The sequence below is a fragment of the Chinchilla lanigera genome, unplaced genomic scaffold (genome assembly GCF_000276665.1).
Source record: "Chinchilla lanigera isolate Chin_1 unplaced genomic scaffold, ChiLan1.0 scaffold00031, whole genome shotgun sequence".
Lineage (NCBI taxonomy): Eukaryota > Metazoa > Chordata > Mammalia > Rodentia > Chinchillidae > Chinchilla > Chinchilla lanigera.
The window spans coordinates 8018426-8040518 of record NW_004955432.1 but is presented as its reverse complement, the minus strand read 5'-3'; the positions used below and the strand labels follow the sequence as shown (position 1 = coordinate 8040518).

The 22093-nt window shown below is 37.0% G+C and overlaps 1 protein-coding gene across 3 annotated transcripts in view; it reads right to left on the bottom strand.

Moving 5' to 3' along the window:
* The window catches only part of Cdk14 (cyclin-dependent kinase 14), a 548127-nt gene that overhangs the window by 295208 nt on the left and 230826 nt on the right, over positions 1-22093 (bottom strand). The gene's annotated exons all lie outside the window — the stretch shown is intronic.

The following is a 22093-nucleotide window of genomic DNA, read 5'->3' as shown; positions in this document are numbered from 1 at the left end:
AGACAGGAATGATTATAAAGAAACAAACTAGAAACACAGTGAAGCTAGACAATACCTAATGACAAGTCCTGCCAAAGAAAATGCAAGCAATTTGTATGATTAATGGCAGAAATTAGGAGCTGGGGATTTAGCTCAGCGGCACAGCACCTGCTTGGCAAGCGCAAGATTGTGAGTTCAATTCCCGGTACTGGGGGGTGGGGGATGGCAGAAATTAATCAAATACAAAAAGAAGAAATTAGCAGAATTTAAACAAAAACCTACTTCTTTGAAAAAGTTAATGAAACAACCAATCTTTGGGAAATGTTATTATTATTTTTTTAGAGTGGGAGGTTTGGTCAATACACAATCAACACTCACAATGAGAAAAACAACTAAGAATGTTGAGATTTAAAAATATACATTACAAATGTAGGACATTAAACTAGACACATCTTTAGACCAGATAAAATGTGACCTTCAAAAAAATTAAATTACTAAATTTGATGCCATGTGAAATAGGAATTGAGGAGCTACACCTAAAATGGAACTAAATGCAAATGATTTTAATGGGAAATTCTCCAAACCTTCAAATAAATTATACAAATTACTCCAGAAAGCAACAAAACGTGAGATGCTTCTCATTCCATCATTAAGACTACCACGTCAAAGCAGACAGAGGCAAGAGAAGAAGAGAGAGAACTAAACCAACCTCCTTACGATTACAGATGTAAAATTCCAAAAATAATGATAGTAGGTAATGGACTCCAGTGTTGAATTCATAAACAGACACAGGCAAAGAGCAGCAAAATGAAAAGATAGGTAAGACCCAAACCATGATACTCACTTTAATGTTTTCCGGTATCTTTCCCTTACCCATTTTGAATATGACTAGTTCTGGGGAAAGAAACGATACACCTCCACATAAAACCGCCTGTAAGAAGACTACCTGAAACTCAGACACCCTCTTGGATATGAAAATTTTGCCCATCTTCCAGGGTAGAAAGAAGTATGTACCAATCATTAAGGAGGCTTCACCTATCACTGTATCTGTATTTACGTATCTTTATTTTATCTAAACTTTTATTCATGATGTGAAGTTTTCCAATCATTGACCCTTCAAATAACCAAACCTCCTATTCAACAGAAGTCAAATTCCTCGTAGTGATTCAGCTTTTCCATTAGCCTTGACTTTCGGACTTGGCTTTTCTCATTAAACATATAAAGCCCTTTCAAAGACACATGTACTTGTTTCCATTCTCTTACAATATTAAGTCTGATATTCACAATATTTGTCAACTAATTCTGATGTTCTTTAGAAGCACTGCCAAAATATGAGGTGGAAAATTATACAGTGTATTTTTAAACTTCTAGGCTAAAAGTAAGGAAGTTTTCTCCTGGAGATGAAGAACACAAATCCTCATCTTGAAGTTATGTTAAGCATAGGCTCAAGGGGCTGGGGATTTAGCTCAGCGGCAAAAGCGCCTGCCTGGCAAGCGCAAGGTCGTGAGTTCGGTTCCCAGTACCAGAGAAAAACCAAACCAAAACAAAACAAAACAAAAAAAAGCATAGGCTCTATATCCTTTATTATTGTTCCATTTAACTTTCATTTGATAGTGAGAGTCAATATATTCAAGGTTGGTGTAGTTTTTATAACACCTTAAAAAAAAAACCCGAAATGAAAACCTTTATATATGCATAAGAATATGGAAAGATTACCTAAGGGAAAAATAACTCTAAATTTCTCATTCTTAATGGGTGATTTTATTACACATTTCAACAGCAAAGTACAGTTATACTTTTACTGTGAAATAAATGAAATGCAATTTACCAAACAAAAAATTAAGTGGAAACACAGGATTAAAAAAGTACTATGTTAAGAACCAGCTGATAAGATATCCAAGTTGGAAGTAAAATATATATATAGCCCTCTTTTTTCCACTGATCTCTGATTCTTTAAGAGGCCCACGTCCAAGTTTGATTCTACATACCCCAATCTCATTCAGGCAAATGATCCATCAGAGAAGGCTTTAAATAATACTCTTGATGATATAAGAACATATCAAGAAATGTGCAATTTTCTGAAGGGAAGGGGCAATTTCTTCCATTCTGTGATAGTCCATGGGTCCAAATGTATGATGTTCAGTATGTGGCTGAACTGCTCTACCACTAGCTAAGCTCACCTTCATGAGCATCGTGCCATGTCTGAAATACAACACACACACACACACACACACACACACACACACACCTGCATTCTAACTAATACCACACCTAAGGAGCAGTTATGAACTTTGGAAGAATGTACGATCCTTGCAGTTTCAGTCTATTTCACCAATAATTTATTACGGTCCCGTAATTCACAGGGGAATTGTGGCTGCTAGAGGGAACTGAATCAAACTTATAGAAGTTGATGCTCTTTGTGCTACAGCAATCACTGCCATTTCCTCTAGGTATAATCTCCATTTTAATCAGCCCACATTACTGTAAGAATTAACACATTAAATTACTGAGTAGTTAGGTTCAAATTGCTCTAACATGCAGTCCACAGATTTAAACTGACTTGAAATTGTATTTTCCCCCAGTTAAGATTTCTAGGACACACCTATTTCATTCCCAAATCACAACTGATGAAATTACAGTGTTGAATTCCAAAAGCTGAGAATCATTCATTAACAAGAAAAAAATGAAGAGAAATATTAGGCAAATCATACTTTAAAATAAACTCACAGGCATTAAGAGTATTTAATTAAGGAAATTTGTTTTTGTGTATTAGAGGGGTCCATTTTTATGTCAGTGGTTAAAACATAAAAACATCAGTCAGATATTGTGATACACGCTTATAACCCCAGGATTCTATGAGGCTGAGGCAGAAAGATCACAGATTTGAGCCCAGTCTGAGTAATTTAGCGACTTTATTGATCTTGTCTCAAAAAAATAAAGGGCTGGGGATGTATCTCAGAAGGAAGGCCCAGGGTTCAATCCCCAGTATCACTAAATAAATAAATACATACATACACACACGAATACTTTGTAAGTATTCAGTCAAATGTTTCTTAGTTTTTTATGCAAATACGTTAAAATCCTCCATTATATTTAACCACAAAAAAGACATTTGTTTAAAAAAAAGAGAGAGCAAGTATAAAAGTATACCTCTTCCCTCTGAAGTAGAGCACTAATTACAACTAGATTATTTTTCTTCATATTGTATTGCAAGGTAGTAATTACAGTATGGCTTTCCAACCTACTCTATCATCACTATATGCTGTTCTCAAACATTTTACTATTACTGCACACTTATTTTACGTTTACAAAAACATTTTCTGGATCTGGGCGTGGTGGCGCACACCTGTAATCCCAGCACCTGGGAGGTTGAGGCAGGAGGACTGTCGCAAGTTCGAGACCAGCCTGAGCTACAAAGTGAGCTCAAGGCTAGCCTGAACTGCATAGCGAGACCCTGCCTCAAAAAGTCAAAAAAAAAAAAAAAATTTTTTCTGCATTATTTCAGTTTTGCCGGGCTTGAAAGTCACATAGGAAATACATTTGAAGTTCCTCCAGTAAACCACATACATATTCCCTTAGGAGATAGGGTAAATGTAATTAATACACAAAATAATTTATACCACATAAAAATTCTCTCATCACAATCATAGTGCTCGTTTCCTCCTAATTAAATTATATGTTCCTTTTTAATCATATGAAGTATTCTCCTCCCTTTTGGTAACAATAAACCTGTATGTGGCTATCCCGTAGTTCTGCCTAAATGGTTTCAGCTGTCATTTCTGAATCCAAAAATACATGAGCAGCCTGGGGCTGGTAACTGGAACATAAAGCATTTGCAACCACATTCCTGTCATGTAAAACCAGCAACCTGAAAATTTCTTCCATTAAAACAAAAAAAAAATTCCTATCTGTCTTCTTGTAATAGGGAGACCATAGGGAGACAGCGTGGACCTCTCTGCCGAGGCAGTAAGACGGCTGTAAGTCATTCTCCGATAAAAAGGGATGTGGACATTCAATTCCCAACAGTTGGTGTCAGAAGCATTTTCAATACTGTAGGAGCTAATTTTTAAACAAGACGTATCTGTATGCTATTTGCATCATTTATTTACTTGCTTATAAAATTTTTAGGTAAAACAATTCTCCTCTTTAAAATTAAATTCAATGTATAGTTTTGGGACAGTTCAAGAAATTGGTGGAAATTTTTTAGAAGAAAAAGAAGTGAGACTTTCTGAAGCAGTAAGTGTACAGAAACATGCTATTCCAGCATTATAAGAAAGTGTACAATGTATTCTCCTGAAGCAGTCTTCATCAGATCACTGCTTTCAAAAGATATCTACTCATGCTATTTGAAACCAACTGGATTTCTTTCAAGAAAAAACGAAAAGCTAATGAACGTGAAGAATGGAATGTTCTGATCATCCAACTTCATCAAGAATTGGAAAAAAATATATGAAAGGTAAAAGTGGGCCATCCAAATTTTTTGGACTCAAAACTTGAGATGGAAGAAAAAAAAAAGGAACTGGAAAAGCTCTCAGTAATATCTGGCTCTGCAAACGCCTTCTAGAACTGCCTTTCTAGAAATATGGACGATCTTAAAATTACAGAGTGAGCGCAACATGAACAAAAGAAGCCACAAACTGGGGATTAAGAATCAAGAGAGAAGAGACACTAAGAATGGGGAAGCAAGACAGGAACTAAAGGGGCTATTCTGGGGTAGCTTTTTTAGGTTACAGAGATGGACAGAAGAGCCACGTGCTTGGCTCTAAGCAGTAAGAGTGACTCCATGGGGTGCCGGTCAGGTTAAGTATGAAAACTCAATTAGAGAGAAGCATATGTGATTTTTAATTTTAAAAATAATTCTAAAGCATTTCAGCAAAAGGAAAACACTACATAACTATAATTTGTTAATTTTTTTCTCCCATATTTTTGACATTCATTTGAAAAGCAACATGATTTTCAAACTCTTAAAATGAGTGAAGGACTGTAAAATGTATACAGACACATAAAAAATTCGGTATTTAGAAGTTTACTCATGATTATGGGGGGGATGGCAATCAAATAAATGCCATTATGTTTTTCCACTTTAAATAAATTAAAACATTTAGCACCTTGTTCATATTTGACAAAGTGGTAACAATTTTAGAAGGATTTTGCTCAAGGCAATACAAAAGTATACATTAAAAGAAATGTTAATATTTGACGATGCAAAATACTGTGGAGTTGTTCAACATGTTTATAAATGCCTTATTATTTATGGAACACAAGTTGTGGGCTACAGACTCCAGGATAGGAAACAGCAGAAATCTCTTGAATTGCAGAAAAATTGCAGCTTGAAAAGTTTATTACAAATGCAGAGTTCGGGGCTGGGGATTTAGCTCAGCGGCAAAAGCGCCTGCCTGGCAAGCGCAAGGTCGTGAGTTCGGTTCCCGGTACCGGAGAAAAACCAAAAACAACAACAACAAAAAAAAGCAAATGCAGAGTTCATTTAGATCTTTCTTGCTGGTAGTAATGCACAGTGTAGAATGACAAAGCTTTCAGAGAAAGTCCTGGAAAACACTGAGGTATATGAAATGTCTTTTTATGAATAAAACAAAAAGGCCACTGACACTGCTCTACTTATGGTACCTCTGAAGTCTAAGCACTCTGAGCTAAGGATCTGGTTCAATTTTTTACCAAAATTTTATTTTTTAATTATTTTAACAAAGTAGATGTAAAGGGGCAATTATAATTTATATTTCTCAAATTCAATGAATGAAAGTGTAACCCTATCATTATTCTTTACAATTCAAGTTTTTACGTATAGGTTTGAAGTGCAAGAAATTAAGGGTTAGTGAAATATACTGTTGAGAATCTACAAAATCATAAAAAGGTTCTCAAGTAGCTCTTATAATACCAAACAATAAAAAAGGTCAGATCTGGGGGTGAGGAATTGCCATGAATTTGGTATTCTGAGTACTTCTGAAAGTTAAAATGGAGTAGAAATGCCAAACTGTCTTCTTCTAAATGTCTACAGCCAAAAGTCAAATTTGCCAACTTGTTTGTGATATATGCACAAAATATTTTTAAAATGTATAAAACAGATAGAGACAAAGAGAGAGACAGAGAGAGACAGAGAGAGACAGAGAGAGACAGAGAGAGACAGAGAGAGACAGAGAGAGAGAGAGAGAGAGATTTTTTGCCAAAGATCAACTCGGCATTTCCTTCTTTGCTACTAGCTTTGCCGAATCCATGGATAAAGAAAGTGTGCTGTAAACCTTTGTTATACAAGGGTAAGAAATTAAAGATAGCCTGAAAAAAGAGTAATTTTACTTTTTCTCATCTTAGATGCCGGCAGACTTTCAAACATATTAACTCTCCCAGGAGCTTGGCATATGTGGCAGATCTAGTTGATGTTTCACTAATAATCCTGGAACTTCCAGAAGTAAAGATCAACATTATTGGTCCTCATTATGGTTTTAGCTTTTTCATGCTAACATGTAGTCAGTGAATCAAAGCTAAAAATATCTAGTCCCTCCACTCTCTTACAGTTTTCCATAAAGAGTTTGCCGGAAAAAAAAATTTTTTTTCACCTACTCTGTCTAGATGAACTTGGGTAATGCTTGACTGATGGTGGGGCTGAAAACACCATTTGAAAGTCAGTCTCAGCAAAACTGTAAAGGAAATTACTGGTGGTCAAATTTGAATCAATTAGCAAAAATAACATCAGAAAACCATACTAGAGTATTTTAGGTAAAATATCTGTCAATATTTACCTCTAAAAAAAATATCAGGGTTAATATATGTTTACCATAAACAAAATATGAAGCCTGTTGTAATCTTTTTTTTTTCATCTTTTTGAGACAGGGTCTCGCTATGCAGTTCAGGCTAGCCTTGAGCTCAGTTGGTAGCCCAGGCTTGTCTTGAATTCACAAGGATCCTCCTGCCTCAGCCTCTTGAGTGCTGGGATTACAGGCGTGCACCACCATGCCTGGCAGTTGTAATCATTTCTATCAAAGAAAATACAAAAAACTTGGTAAAGATGACCTCATCTATGCTCTGCCTTTGACTTATCTGTGATAGAAAAATTTAGGATAAACTAGCTGACCCAATGCCCTCGTAAAAAGTATAAAAGAGTGGCTGGGGATTTAGCTCAGCAGCACAGCACCTGCCTGGCAAATGCAAGGTCGTGAGTTCAATTCCAGGTACCAGGTACGGCAGGGGGGTGGGGGGTGGGGGGTGGAATATAAAAGGTTCTTTTGTTTTTGTTCTGGAGACTGAACCCAGAGCCTCATGCATGCCTGGCAAGCATTCTACCACTGAACTTCATCCCCACCCCAAGAAAATATGAGATTATTATTAAACATTAAAAAGCCAGAATCAAAGTGCTTACTAAAATCTTTTAAAATCATCACTACCTGAGTATTTTATTAATAATTTCAAATTTATGCATAATTTAAAACATCAAAGATGAGCAAGGGATTTTATGTAAATACAAAATATGCATTTAAAAAAGAATAAATATTAATACACTTATTGATGTGAAATGATAATACACGAACATCTAGCGGTATGAAAGATTTAAAATGTATGTGCTGTACACGAGACTAATACAGCATACACACACATACATCATTATGCAGGTATAACATGCACTGATCATAAATCACAAGCCTTCAAAGATACCACATGATAGCACCGACTCTCCAGTGGCGGACAGTAAGCAATTGAGGATATTTTAATGAAGATAGGCCAAATTACGCTGTAATAACAAGTGACCACTGTCTTCATTGGCTAAAGCAAGAGACACAGCCATGCTTAAGTTGAAGAGGAAAAGCAGGCATATCTCCCCGCACAGGGTGGGATCCACATACTTGATAATAGTAATGCAGTGCACTGCATTAGGCAAATTCTATTCAATTTTTTCTTCATTCATAATACAGTAAGAATATTAAATACTATAAATATACCAAAAAGATTCTTACAAAAAAAGAAATAAACATAACAACACAGGGGGCTGGGGATTTAGCTCAGCGGCACAGCGCCTGCCTGGCAAGAGCAAGGTCATGAGTTCGATTCCCGGTACCGGAGAAAAACCAAAACCAAAACCAAAACCAAAAAAAAAAAAAAAAAAAAAAAACACAAAACTTTCTTTTCAATGAACTTTTTTGTTTATGTCTTGGGCTCTGAGTAACTTCTGTACTTTGACTATAACATTACATACTAATAATAGCTATTGTTATTTTCTTATTATTTGGTTATAAAATTCTGTTTCATTTTCCTTTAAAATAAAAACGGTAACAACAGCAAAAATGAATACTAAACACACACATACATATATATTTGTACTGAATTTGGGGGTTTTTGATTGTTTGCATGTTTGGTTGGGTGGGTTTTTTTATTTTTTTTTTGAGACAGGATCTCACTATGTAGTTCAGACTGGTCTTGAACTCACTATGTAGTACAGGCTGGCCTGGAACTGTTGGTGATCCTCCTGCAGAATTAGACAGCTTTCCTCAATATATTTCCTAAAATTCTAACTGCACCACCCCACATTTTATCTTTCCTCACTGCATCCCCCAATCATATTCATTAGAGAAACATAGTGCAATAGAAAGGAGAGTGAAGAAATTTAATGAAATCTTCCAAATGTCCCTGTCAAAGGCTAACACAGAAGGTAATAACTGAGATCCACAGCTTGAAAACAAAGATCACATATTCAAGAAAAAAAAGGAATAACCAAAAAGATGGAAAATTCTTATGCAGCAAATAGCTGCCATGACAAATTAGTGTTTCTCATCCCTGAATTATGAAACAGAAATGAGGCATGAACATCTGTTGTGGCTTTAGAATGGGGTTATATGTGCCAGTGAGAAAGGAACAAATCATCCATGGAAGCTGGGTGTTAAGTCAGAACACTAAATCTCACTCTCTAAAATGGAGGTCTTTCCTAGTATACACAATGGAACTGCAAAACAAAAAATACATATATATATTCTTAATAATTAGGTTTTAAAGTAAGATCATCATATATACAGTACCATTATAAGTCTATCTATCTTGCTTATAAAATACTATCAAATGTATGAATGTGTACATTTGTGTGTCAATCATTATCATTATATTGTGATATATTTTGATATATCATTCTATTATGATATATCATTATGATATATCATAATAAACACCAAAATACTGACAAGTCAACGATAACAAGCATAAATATTTTTCAAGGTAGGACATCCTAAGAAGGCATGCTCTAGACCCTGCTGTTACTTCTGAAGTTTTAGTGATGAGACAATAATCTAATAACTATTTTCAAGTATCTTCACTCCCACTTGTCACATGTGATAAAATCTGACAATGATAAACAGCAGTAACTTACATGCTTCACAACATGAAGGTGAAAAAATTACCTAATTACACAGTGCCTTCCACCATAACAGGCTTAAACATTTGTTCATATTTAAATTTATTAGGAATGGGTGGGATTTCAAGATTAAAATGACAAACTGAACATACACATCTACTTCATACTCTGCCAAATCCCTATTTACCAAATTTTAGGTGCTTTAAAACAGCAACATGATCCTCACATCTACACAGAAACAAATACTACCCTGGCAATGAATAAAGCCTAGAAACACACTATTTTAACAGAGAATAAGTGTTTTTTTTATTTTTTTCCGGTACCAGGAATTAAACTCATGACCTTGTGCTTGCCAGGCAGGCGCTGTGCCACTGAGCTAAATCACCAGCTTGAGAATAAGTATTTTAGGGGCTGGGGATTTAGCTCAGCGGCAAAAGCGCCTGCCTGGCAAGCACAAGGTCATGAGTTCGGTTCCCGGTACTGGAGAAAAACCAAAAAAAAAAAAACAAAAAAAAGTATTTTAATACAGAATTGGTGGGACCAGGAAGTAGGAATGAACACAAGGTCTGCTATGGAAGCCTAAGACATGGAAGTCTGATTCAAAGTCTTGTCTGTAGCTGTTTAACCCTTAGACGTCCTTCTCAACCCTCCTACACAGAAAAGGTCCTTCCCAAACACAGAGCACCTGTCTAAATTGAGATAAAGACAGAGATAGCATCCTGAAACAGAGGAATTGAACGGGGCTTTAGCCCCCCCTCTGCTTCCAGAAGAATGGCAACTAAACTACAGCAAGGGACTAGAAGGGTTTTCACTGAAAATCTTAGAGCAGCATGGGAAAGACAGATACAGTCTTTAAGGTTACTCAACAAAATGGCTTAGTTTCTACAGTGAAATTCATGGGGAACCAGGTACCCAAGCACTGGTGCCAAGGCCCCAGTTAGGGTCTTTCTACAGCAGCTATCTGATCAGAAACGCTAATGTTAAAAACAGAGACAAACTAAAAGGGAAAAATAATAAAACACTTGGTAGACACAGAGTTTTACTAGTAGTTAATTTTCAAAAAGACATTAATATTTTCAGTACAATAAACTACAATTTTAAAACAAGAAAAGGGATATTGTAAAAGTAATATTGAGAAAAAATTATCTTGGAAATCGCATTTGGAAAATTAAAATTTATCAAAAAAGAATTTAAGCATTAACTGTTCCTTTCAATAAAACAACAGACATGAGCAGTATAATTATCCCAGCTGTCTACATATATATATACATATATATATACCTATATCTATACAGACATGTAGATATATATTCCCTTCCTTCTTTCTCTCATTTGTCCTTTCTCTCATCCCAGTTGTTCCTTCCTATTGAGCAATTTCTTTCCCTTTCATAATGTCTATTGTACCTTTTGGGTTTTATTTACTCTTTCAGGTTCTTGCACTAGGGAGAAAATATGATATTTACACATGCAGGTCTGAATTATTTCACTTATGAGTATGCATCCATTTACCTATAAAAGCCTGGAGTCCATCCTTTTTTATAGCTGAGCAATACTCCATTGTATAAGAATACCACATCTTCTTTATCCACTCCTCAGTTGGTAGGCATTTGGGTTATTTCCAAGATTTAGCTATGACAAATTGTGCTGCTATAAACATAGGTACACATATGTCACTGTGGTATGATGTTTTTAATTCTTCTGGGAAAATACCGAGAAGGAGAATAGCCAGATTAAGTGGGACCTCTAATCCTAGTTTTGTGAGGAATCAGTGAGATTCCACTGATCTGGTAATCTGAACAACTATTGAAGACAACAATATGCACTGTAACAACCACTGGTGAATTCCTACTATCCTGTATAGTGAAGTTCTGTATCATTTCTAATATTTTATTATTATTTTTTATTTTCTTGAATGGTTTGATCAATCTTGCATTCTTACATCTAGTAATCTGTACAACTTCATTGAAGAAAACAATATGTAATATAACAACCACTGTTAATTCCTATCATTTTGTTTTGAAACCCTATCTCATTTTTATTGTTTTTATGTTGTTTTGTTTTCGTACATGTTATTTTGTTATTTTTTTATTCTTAAAAAAATTTCAAAAAAATTAAAATTTAAAAGTTTCAACAGGGGGCTGGGGATTTAGCTCAGCGGCAAAGGCGTCTGCCTGGCAAGCACAAGGTCGTGAGTTCGGTTTCCGGTACCGGAGGGAAAAAAAAAAAAAAAGTTTCAACAGAGCTGGGGATATAGCTCAGTGGCATAAGCACCTGCCTGGCAAGTGCAAGTCCTGAGTTTGATCCCTGGTACCGAAAAAAAAAAAAAAAAAAGTTTCAACAGAATAAGGAAATGCCCCTTAACTTTGAGCTAAAGGAAAAATAAAAAGACAAGAAAATTAGAGACAAGAGAAGAAAATTTGAAGAGCAACCCAAAGGTCAAATATTCAAATAAAGGAAGATCCAGAAAAGAGGCAAGACGACAGAAGAAAATTATGAGAGAATAATTTAAGGTCATTTCTGGGAAGAGAAGGAAATATGCACCCTACAAGATGCTCAACTGGGTCAGGGATACAGCTCAGTGGCACAGTGCCTGCCTGGCAGGCACAAGGTCCTGAGTTCAATTCCTGGTATCAAAAAAATAAAAAAAGATGCTCAACATGATTAGTTATTAGAAAAATGCAAGTAAAGCGACAATCATATACCCCGCAACATCTGCCATAATAAAGATGCCAATCAGAGGTGCCAGTGCAAGTGTGGAGAGACTGGACCATCTACATAGTGCTCACTAGGTCATAAAATGCTGTGTGGTTTGGAAAACAGTTCAGCAGCCCCTGAAAGAGCTAAAGACAGAATTATTCAGAAATTGCATGCCCACATATATACCGAAAGGAATGGAGAACAGACACTGAAAAAACATGTGTACACACAATGTTCATACCATCACTATTCATACTAGCCAGAGCCAGGAAGAGAAACCCTAAATGTACATCAAAACATGAATGGATAAAGATGGTGCAACCACAGACAGAATACTATTCAGCCTTAAAAAATAAAAAAGTACTAGCCAAGGATGTCAACGCACACACATAATCCCAACACTCTAAGAGGCTGAGGAAGGAGGATCACAGGTTCAAGCCCAGTCTGGGGAACATAGCAACCTAGCGAGATACTATCTCAAAATAAAAGTTTTGAAAAAACTGCTGAGGTTATAGCTCAGTACAAAGATCTCCAGTACTGAGGAAAAAAAGAAAGAAAAAAATCAGCACCGATACGTGCTGCAAGATGGATGAACTTCAAAAGCACTACGCTAAGTGAAAGAAGCCAGTCACGAAAGGTCAAACATTAATACGCTTCCCCCTCTGTGAAATGTACAGGCAAATCATAAAAAGACATGAAGTAGATTAGTGTTTATTAGGGACAAGGGTGAGGAGTAAATCTGAAATGACTGTTCATGGATATAAGGCTGCTTCACAGGGTAAGGAAATGTTCTAAAATTAGACAGTGGCGATGGCTGCACATCTCTGTGAACACACCAACAGCAACTAAACGGTATACTTCAAAAAGGGAACTTGTTACATCTCCATATAGTTGCTCCGTTACGAAAGAAAATGGAAGAATGGAAGAACATGAGAGTTCAGATTAAAAAGTGATCCAATGAAAGTAAAGCTGAACCTCTGTTACTTGTAGGTTTCCACAGAAAATTTTAGAACACTGAAAATGACAGAAAGTTTTAACAAAAGCAATGAAAACTAGACAACAATGGAGCAATCCCACTGAAATTCCAACGAAACATTTTTCCACCCAAGAACTCTACATCTAGCCAAAATGTCCATCCTGCATTAGGTGAGCAGAGAATGAAGACATATTCAGAAATGCAATGCGGCCTTGAATTACTGATAGAAATGAACAATGGGGAGTTAGTGTTAATTCCACGGAAATCAAGAGTTGAACGGAGAGGGAAGTACTCACAGCATGCTACATCCTTCAGCTCCAGAGGTTCAGATTGATTTAATAATGTAAATACAAAAAAAAATTTTAAAAATGTAAGTACTGAATTCTAATCTAATCAAAATTCTAATACCTTTATAGTGACAGGATGGCAGACTGGGAGGTTGGCCAGCGAAGAGACCCATATTTGTTTTAAAGGGGAAGAATAAGGAAAAAACCCTAAATTCCTATCTCGCACTAGAGGAATCAGTGGGTGATCCCAAAGAAGAATAATCAGAAAGTGACAATAAATAAATAAATAAATAAATAAAACAACCTTTACTAGCTATTTAGAAAAAAACACATAATCAACTAAAAATGTAGGGGCTGGGGATTTAGCTCAACAGCACAGCACCTGCCTGGCAAGCGTGAGGTCGTGAGTTCGATTCCCGGTACCGGGGAAAAAGAAAAAAAAACTAAAAATGTAGAGAGTCTGAGGGAAAAATGGTTGTTTCTCATTAGGAGACCTAAAAGAAATAATAGACTAACAGACTCTTCAATCTGCATGGAGACATAATTTGCATAAGAATAATTATATTGGCAAAACTGGGAAAGGCTTATGATTCCTTTACCCAAACAAAGAAGGAATATTAAACTAAAACATTATGTGATGTTAACTATTCATGAAATTCAAGGCATGATAGTAGAATTATTTAAAGTAATTAAGATAAAAGAAATTAGTCCTTACCATGATAGGTATTATCAACTTACTGATTGTGAAAATTAGTAAAAAGTTATAGCCATTTCATTTTGTAAACATACAATGATGTATACTTTATCACTTGGAGCTGAGTTTGTTAATGATTTTTTTTCTCCAATTCCCTAATGGTCTAATCAAACTTAATGAGAAGATAATTGCAAGTATTGATTGGATTCATCCTGATCTTGGATGCTTTCATCCAATGGCGGCTTTTGTACCTTAGCCAAAGCTTTTCTCCAAGCTTATCATGACTGTCGGTTTTACTGCATTTAATGCACTTAATGCATTACTCTCCTGCCTCCTCCCCACCCCCCATAAAAGTACAGTTCTTCAGCATTATTGTTTTAAGAAACATGAGTCATTTATGCGGGAAAAAAAAACATGAGAAATGTTCTTTTCTTTCAAAAGAAATTCTGTTTATTACTGTTCCTACCCTCCCTCTGATTTTTCTATCATTAAATGGTGCAATTTAAATGATAAAATTCTAAAATAAAGTGAGGGAGTAATTTACAAATTTTAAAACCAAACCACAGAGATTTCACTTGTTCTCATAAAACAGCGTGAATACATTTGTAAGTGTTTTGCGGGTAATCAGGCATTTCTTACATAGCGAGTTAAAAAGCAGACAAACACCTATCCTAAGACCACATGAATTAAAATACTAAGGTTATGATAAGGGGTACCTAATAAGGATAGCAATAACATGAAATAAAGCTAGAATGCAGAGAATACAGATATGAGATACACAGCAGGACAAAAAAACAAACAAAAAAACTAAGGCGTCAGCAACCAATACGATAGTAAAAGTTCAAAGTCACGAAAAGAAACCAAGACTCATTAGATGAGCAAAAGCCATTAGGGAAAAGGACGGAAAGGAAGTTAATTGACTTGGTCCTACCAATTAGAGAAAATGAGAGGTTCACAGAGAGCATGGCTTGAAAGCTGGCTTGCTTGTTCTCCATTTCTTAGATTCCTCCTTACGGCTCAGAATTCTTCTATCTTCTGCTGTCTGCACATTCAGTCATCCAGGATGCTGACATCTGTTCACATTTGGTACTTGGTTCTTCAGAACGACAACCTCCCCGGTCAGAATATGTAATCACATATGACACTGGATAACTACATCCATAAACATTATATGAAACAAAACACCCTGGAAAGCCTTGCACACAGGAAAGACTGAATCAAATGTTGTCACTAAACACAAGTATGTTGCAGTCCATGACACATGTAGATCCGTGACTAACTGACAGCCAGAATGTCTCAGAGAGGTTCTTTAGTTTAAGAACCGAACATGTCAATCTCTGTTAAGGCAAGGGCTATTTGTATCTCTAGAACCTAAGAATAGCTCTGACAAGAGAAGACAGCAACTATACGCTAGAGGAAATAGAAATGAATTAATGAATGATTAAATGAATAACCATTACAAGCTATAATTTTGTTTCCAAAAGTAATGTCATACAGGACAGGTTTATATAACAGTTATAAAAGCTTGGGCAGTCTTTGCTACTTAAACTTGGAGTTACCTGGACTGATACTTCACCCAGGAGGTGGAAAGAGCCTTCAGCAAGCATCTGACACTGATCAGATCATGAATTTCCTCATCTGCCAGATGGAGGGAATTTACACTTACTTCATGGTTGGAGTCCCGACTACAAAAATAAGATACCTGAACCACATATTTAATGCAATGCATATTAGGCAACTTCTCTGTGACATTACTAATGTGTACCCCTTTGTCCTGTACTTGAATACTTTCAGTGAGAAGGTGCTCATTACATTACTAAGCACTGAATTTAATTTACAAATAACATAGCATTTGGACAGTCTTCCCAGCATTAAGCTACAGCTAGCCTCTTCCAATCTCACACTTGGTTTCTTACACTGTCCGGAATATATACGCCACCTTTTCCTCCTCTTTCATGTGTGTCTTTAACTCGCTGAGTCCTTCCGGCACTTTTACTGGTACCATCTGCCCATCCTACTGTCCCGCCTCTCTGAACACTTTGGTTTGCTTCGTTTTCTGTCAGAACACAGACCCCAAGCTCGCCACTGTGCTCGTGGCCAAGGATGATAAGTGCATTACACAGTGCACTTGTCACTCTCTTGCTCTAGATTTGTATTACTTTCTGTTGCAGCTCACACTGAACCAAAGAAAATTATTGGTATTGTACAATGACTCATTTGTAAGTTAAGTTTCTTCCAGCCTGGTAAGATGCTGTAAAAAGAAAAATCAAATACACTTTTTTACTCACCCCCACATATAAGCTCCACTATCTACTTGATGAGATTCTTTTCCAGCCCTTGTTAATATTAGCAGAAGGGTCAATTTTCTTGTTTTTTTTTTTGTTTGTTTGTTTTTCTCTGGTACCGGGAACTGAACTCACGACCTTGCGCTTGCCAGGCAGGCGCTGTGCCGCTGAGCTAAATCCCCAGCCCCAGAAGGGTCAATTTTCTTATCCCCTAGTCATTACAGCCCAGGCACAGATAGGCCCAGCATATCATCATCATGTCTTCATGGGAGTCATTAATAAAAATAGCAAGAACAAGGTCAAGGACAATGCCCTCTGGCACACCCAAATTGACTTTTGTCCTCACAGATGTCAATGCATTAATCAATAGGGTTTGGGTAAAAATTCTGAACAACATAAACTGAAAAAAAATAATAATCTAACAACTGCACTTCATTTCAATTCTGTTTATAAGGATCTCAGTGTGTCTGAGACAAGTTTGTTGAAATCAAGAAATAACACCGTTACTTGCATAAAGACAGTAAAGATCATTAAAACTTAAGATCTAAATACTTTTGAATTTCACTAATGTTCTATCTTAGGCTTACGTATCCTTAGATTCAGAGATCTGTTCCCCATCACTTTTCAAAAACAAGTATTATTATTACTCTTGCCTATCTGCATGCTTGATGATTTCCCAAAGTTCAAGAACAATGGATCTGCCGGGCATGGTGGCGCAAGCCTGTAATCCCATCACTGGGGAGGCTGAGGCAGGAGGATCTTTGTGAGTTGAGGCCAGCCTGGGCTACAAAGTGAGCTCAAGGTCAGCCTGAACTGCATAGCGAGACCCTGTCTCAAAAAGACAAAAAATAAATAAAAAAAAAGGAACAATGGATCTGTAAATATGCCACCTGTAATTTACTGCATATTCTCAACTAAACTTCCTAAGACTGGGTAATAAAGGTTATTATAATGGATGTGTATGAGATGAGTCATATGCCCTGTAATCGAATGCATCCCCTAGGTTGGGAAAATTCCTTGCTTTATGAATTTTGATGGGAGACAGAACCACCCTTACCTACAAAAGGGAAAAAGCTAGACACTTTGCTCAGGATCCTGTGCCGTCAAAACATGGCATATGACTTCATCTCAGCCAGTGAAACAAAAGCAGTCCTAGCTTAGCATTAGAAGGTGACAACTGAAAGAAGCAGTGAAGGTTCATGCGCCCTTCCTGCAGTTTGCACTATCACCTCCAGGAAAGCTCCACTGTTACCTATGCTCAAGGCTAAATCTTTGGGATCATCCTTTGTCTCTCAAATCCAGAGGCCAAAGTCTGAGCATCTCCTCCACTGACCTCACCTCATGCTGAGATTCACCTTTGACAGCCACCTAATTGGTGTCCCTGTTGTAAAACCTGCCCACCTTCATTTTCTTATTTAATGACAGGCAGATCAGATCAGATCAGATGATTTCTTTGCCCAGCACTCAGTAGTGGCTTCACACCTTGTCCTGAGTTAAATCCAAATACAGTGAAACAAAACCTTCAAGGACCAACCCAATCTGACCCGTATCATGTCTGGGACTTTGTCTCTTCCTCATTGTTCTCTGCATGCCCGCCACAAGAGCCCTGCTGTGTACAGAGCCTTCTGTGTAGAATTGTCTTCTCTACAATACGTGTGGGCCATGCTCTTTCGCCTCCTTCAGATTTTCTCCTAAATACCTCTTGGGGTCTCAAGAAGGCCTTTCCTGCTCACCCGCACATAAAGTTGCACGGCCATGTGCATGTACACTAATCCGGTATCACGGGATAACAAAGGAGGAGCCAGCTGCCTTGCGCACAGTGTGCTCTGGAAACCGGAATACCAATGGGCACCTACAGCATTCCAAGAGCAGATGTGACATAAAATCATGCCAATTAAAGCATTCTTCACAGACTCGGAAATCAAAATGTATGCAGCAGAGAAACTAAACGCACATATTCTGTGGTACAGTTTAAAGACAGAACCTGTAACTTTCAGCTTCTGGGCCCATCTCGTGCACACCTCAGACCATCACATAAAACAATGAAGACACTTACACAGCAGCCTTCAGGGGGAGACCGAGGGGCAGAGATCTTAGGTGCAGGAGACCAGAGCTATAGTTTCATCTTTAAGCTTTTAGCTGAATGATTTCAGCACATCTACTTTAGATGCTTCAGTATTTTTTCTCATCAATAAAATATTGGGTAAGAGTGCATGCCTTCCACACCTCAAATGGCTAGAGTGGAACCCAATGGGACAATCTTTACGAGAGTCCTTTGTGGCGTGTACAGCACTATAAAACCACCTTACGTGATTCATAAAATCTTTAGATCACATGTAAGTTTTAGTGACACAGTTTTTTTTCATGTAGAATATGAGATTTTAAAAAGGTCAAGTTATGTACTAGGTTGAATATTTTATTAGTTTACATTGTAGTGCACAGAAACAAATGATTGCTCCTAACAATATCGTGATTTTCTGTGAATGTTTTCAGTATTGTAGACCTTTACTGAGGTGTAACTGATATATGAACAACGGTATATACTTAATATGTACAACTTGATGAGTTTGAACCTATACATACACCTGTGATACTATCGCCGCAGTCAATACAAGCCAGGTAATAAACATATCCATCTCTTCTAGTTCATGCATATGTTTGTTTAGAACTTTCTGGCAGTAAGCACACTTCAGTCAAGACCCATCCTTCTAACAAATTTTTAAGTGTACATCATCCTATCGCTAATTTTAGGCACTACACTGCACAGTAATCTCCAGCATTTACTCACATTGTAAAACTGAAAGTTTGTATCCACTTTATAATTTCCCATTTGCCGCTCTTGCTATCCCAACAAACACGATTCTATTTAGCTTTTCTTTGTACTAGATATGTAATACAAAATGATGCTCCATATGCTTTGCTTCTTTTGTAATTTAAAATAAAACTACACAGGAGCTTAATGGCAATATGCACTTACATAATCATGTTTACCCTTAATATTCTTATCTCTACTTTTGGAATCTGTTTAAAATTCTCTGCATGGTATTAAACAGGGCAATGTGGCCCTCATTTATCTTTGGCTGAAAAATATATAAAATCTAAATTGTTAAATTTTCTGTTTAAGTAGAAGAAAATTTTGGTAACACTTTCACAGCTAAATATATACTGAAGTCAAAGATTCTGAGCTATTGTCTCTATTTTTCTACCAAGGTCCTAAACCTATGCATGAAAAAAGATAGCTGTAATAGTATTTTAGATCATTTATGAAAGCAGACTCCCTTTCAAGTGAAGGGAGCCATTCTCTGGTTAGTTTTTCCTTTAGAACTGAAGCCCCTTGGCGAAAGGCAAGGCTGAAAAGAGCCCATATCACTGGATCCATATGCCCTGTGACTGAGACATCAGCAAGCTGATGTCCCCAACCCTAAAGCATCCGCCCCGCTGTGTGTAGGAATCTAGATCTCAGAAAGTCTAGAAGCTTTTCATCGTACTTAGGAGAGCCCACTGCATCCTATTTCCGCCCAAATCACTCTAATGACGGCCTCCACAGTCATTTCCTCAAGGATTCTTCCACATCACTAACTTCCATCATGTTATTTCATTATGCTGACCCCAAGGCATTTTATGAAATCTAAAATGTCATTCATAGCAATTATACAGAAGAGCTAGGATCAGAGCTCTCCTTCAGAGCAAAGAAAAAATGTACTGATACTGTTTATACATTATCATAAATATGAAGCCTTCACTTGTTGAGACATGTATTACAGGTTTCTCCAAAGCCCTTGAAAACTTAATTCTGAAATCAAAAAGAAAAATCCAATAGTGCTCAATAAACCTGAAATGATTGTGCTTTCCAGTCACATGCAGGGTTTTATTGACCATAGGATACTAAATTTTCCTACACTGTTTAATTTTTTATATTCCCTCTTCCTATTAATTACACAGAACTACAAAGTCAAGCTTGTTTAGAAAATAACTTGAAAGTTAACAACTAGGTAATATCAGTATAAAGCCTGGGAAGTTTTAGGTTGGAATTTTTAATACTGATTTTGGAAAATTGCTAAACAAGGTTCTGCGTTTATACATGTGCAAACTAAGTTCACTCCAGCAGAATACATGGAGCAATGCGGTAACTTTAGAGATTTGTTTCATGGAAACTGAAACATACTCTGTAGTTGGAATACAAGTTTAAATGCTTCAGTCATTGGCTAGTTGGTAAAATGTATCTGTATGATAAAGCAGTTTCACTGTATTAAGGACTCTAGGGAACTCATGATCGTAAGTGCAGTGATCTTAGTAGTGAGAATTGAAATAAAAGTTTCTTTTCCCTGTTCTAACCCAACTCTCCACCTACAAAAAACTATAAAAGTAAAAAGGAAGTACATTCTCATTAGGATTCAGAGTAAGCTGGGCCCGACTCTGTCTTACTTATACTCCAGAAGACCTTGCAAGCCTGACTCAGTCTCCTAATCCTTAGATTTCTCCTTTGTAAAGTGGTGATAATAGAACAGCACAAGTGACAATGAATGCAAAGCCCTCAGCACAGTTCCCAGCATAAAAGCTCCAAGGAAGGACAGTGGGCGATTTTCTGTATTGTCCCACACTTGTTCCAAACATTCTTTATCTCCTTATTTGCATTCCTTACTCACCAGCCCGAACCCACAGGGCCCTCCCACTTCCTACTCACCCGCCCCCCAAATCTGCTCCAATTCCCCAAGCATTTCATGCTTCTCAATTGCTGCTGCCTTCTCTCTACCGTGAAACATAAAGGGAGAAAGTGGAGTTTATTTCTGCAAGCTGCTGTGAGCAGAGCAATCTGACTAACCAACTAAAAGCAACAACCTTAATTCTCCTGGCAATATCAGCAGACTCAAAGAACAATGCGGGAACACAGGGTAAAAAAGTAAAACCTTTAGGCAGTATTTGCGGAATTTTTTTTTTTTTTTGTCTTTTCTTCCAGTACCAGGAATTGAACTCACAACCTTGCGACCTTGCTCTTGCCAGGCAGGCATTTTGCCGCTGAGCTAAATTGCCAGCCCCTGGGGAAGTTATTTTTGTACTGGACAAATGCCACATAATCAGGCAAATCCTGCCAAAGGAGTTTACACCTTCCTCACTATCACTGGTGAGATGTTCCGTGTTCTCTGTAGTCCGATGCTCTGATTTCAGAGTCACTGAAATATCTTTTACTTAAACCAAAATCAAACTAACAAACGAGGTGTAGGAGCCAAAAGCGTTTCACCAGAGAGAGAGCAAAGGGACTGTGGTAAAAGCAGTAAAAGAAAAACAAAGAAGAACGCAAGAGACAGGGAAGGAAAGGACCAGAAGAGGAGTGTAATTATGAAGCATGAATCATGAACAACGCTCTCTGCCCCATTTTCTAAAGGAAAACCTGAGGCATATCTGACCACCTCAGCAAAGTTAACACAGAAGTGTTACTGGTGGGTGCTGTGTAGGGCCATGATATATGTGTTTGATTTACAAAGACCTGGAATACCTCCCTAAAGAGTTGGGACCAGAAAAATTTCACTCCCAAAGAAAAATGAGTACATTTAAAATCCAGTCTTAACCAGCAAATACTATAAGATAATGAAATTCTTTTTTTTTTATAACAACACAGAGTATAAAATCACCAAATAATGTCTGATTCAACAGGCATATTTTCTATCCTCACGAATACTTTTCATTTTTCTTTAAGATCTGAAGAATATTTTCACATTACCATGCTTGGTTTCTCCTTCAATGTTACCAAGTTTTTGCTCAAACTATTTTGTCTCTTCTTAATTTAATTATCCAATTTGAGGGAGGGGTATCATTTTTATAAACCATTAC